This window comes from Colobus angolensis, unplaced genomic scaffold (assembly GCF_000951035.1).
Source record: "Colobus angolensis palliatus isolate OR3802 unplaced genomic scaffold, Cang.pa_1.0 Scaffold58, whole genome shotgun sequence".
NCBI classification, from domain to species: domain Eukaryota; kingdom Metazoa; phylum Chordata; class Mammalia; order Primates; family Cercopithecidae; genus Colobus; species Colobus angolensis.
This window is the reverse complement of record NW_012119376.1, coordinates 1,454,980-1,457,179: the sequence shown is the minus strand read 5'-3', so window position 1 is coordinate 1,457,179 and position 2,200 is coordinate 1,454,980.

The following is a 2,200-nucleotide window of genomic DNA, read 5'->3' as shown; positions in this document are numbered from 1 at the left end:
AGAAAGAAAGAAAGAAAGAAAGAAAGAAAGAAAGAAAGAAAAGAAAGAAAGAAGGAAGGAAAGAAAGAAAGAAAGAAAGAAAAAGAAAAAGAAAGAAAGAAAGAAAGAGAAAGAAAGAAAGAAAAGAAAGAGAAAGAAAGAAAGAGGAAGTGGGGAGGGCGGGGAGAGAGAGAGGACATCAGAGAATGGAGCTGGGGGGAAAAAAAAGATTCAAACATGAAGAAATTCAAAACCAAGAGTGTCCCAAAACTAGAATAAAAAAGAAACGAAAACACAAAGACAAACCATAAGCAAGAATAATGAATAAAGACAAGAGAAGAGGGAAGAGGAGGAAGTATCAAAAGAAGATGCTAAAATAAACCCCAAAACCAAAGCAATATGAGAAGCGTTAGGCTAAGCTCATCACAGCAGGCATGCCAGCAGGGGCATAGGGGAGGGGACAGCGAAGGAGGAACCAAGGAGGGACTGGCAAAGGTGAGCACGAGCAGGTGCAGGAAATCTGTTGGGGAGGTGATGGGCAAGGGCTGAAGAACAAGTGGGGAAGAAGATATGGATGAAAAAGAGAGTGAACAGGAGTCCTCCTGAAATAAGGAACCGAAATAATGACGAATGAATGAATGAATGAATGCAGTGTTTTCATTCACATAATAACCAGAGTCTAGGCAGCTTTCCTCAGTTTAGTAGGGTGGTTACAAATCTGGGCCCTACACTACTTAGCAAATTATTCATGGGTGCACACACTTTTAGGGGGTAGAACCCACATAGAAAGGTTATCTAGTGCTGAGATGTCCTTTCTCAATCATCAGTCTGCCCTTGCCATACACTATTCTGATGGTGTGTGATGTATTCTGTATGTATAGGTAAGTATTCTGTATGTATGTATGTGTATGTATTCTGTATGTATATGTATGTATTCTGATGATGTATGATCTATTCTGATGGTGTATATATGTTGTAAAGTCACTCACACTGGTGTTTTGATTCTTTCATTTCACTGTCGAGTGAAGCCTCTGATGCAGGGGAGCAGGTTGAGAACTGCCAGACTGTGCTGTGACTTTCCTGGGCCCTGGGCACCTTTGCCTTCATGGATCTCTTATTCCTTCATTTAAAAAAAAGTCATAGAGGTATATTCCACAATAATGTTGGTAAACAGGTGAATGTATGAATATTACATATTAAAACATTTTCTTTGACTTGCAAGGTTTTTTTTTCTCCTTCAGATTTTAGATGGAATTAAAATATTTGTGTGGATCTCTACAAGTATTGCCAGCACTGCACCTGCCACACCTGATAGATAAGTCAGTTCTGGAGAACTTAGAGATACAGAGTAATAACCACTAAAAATATACAAAGAGATTTGATTAAATATTTGTATCAATGTGAGCCAAGGTAGGTACATTAAAATAGCAATGATTGGATGCAGTGATCACGGAAATTTCATGATTCAAGACAAAGGTAGTTTCTTTAGGGTGCTGGCATATACTTACTGAGTTTAGTGCTTACTATATGCTAGGCTGTTCTGAATAATATATATATATGCTTTTATTAAGTCCTCATAAGGTACATTCAAGTATATAAAGTACCTCCAAATGTACTTTTATTATCCTCAATCTACAGATAAGGACAAGAAGCACAGAGAGTTAAATAACTTGCTAAACAGTGTAGGGCCCAGGTTTTTAACCATCCTGCTAAACTGATGAAAGCCGCCTAGACTGGTTATTATGTGAATGAAAATACTATATTCATTCATTCATTGATCATTATTTCAGTTATTAATTACCAATTCACTTTGTGTAAGTGAGAAACAGGTCTCGCTCTGTCACCCAGGCGGGAGTGCAGTAGCGTGATCTAGGCTCACTTCGGGCTCTGCCTTCCAGGTCCAAGAAGTATCCTGCCTCAGCCTCCCAAGTAGCTGGGACTACAGGCATGTGCCACTATGCCAGACTAATTTTTGATTTTTTTTTTTTCTTTTTCAGTAGAGACAGGGTTTCACCATATTGGACAAGCTGGTCTCAAACTCTTGACCTCAGGTGATCTGCCCACCTCGGCCTCCCAAAGTGCTAGAATTACAGGCATGAGCCAACAAGCCCAGCCAAGTGCTTTGAAAGTAAAGCCAGAATCCTCAACTGCTTCTGCCCCCATGAAATTGTTACCCTTCAATGAGCCAATTCAAATGCTATCTCTTCTGTGAAGGTTTCTG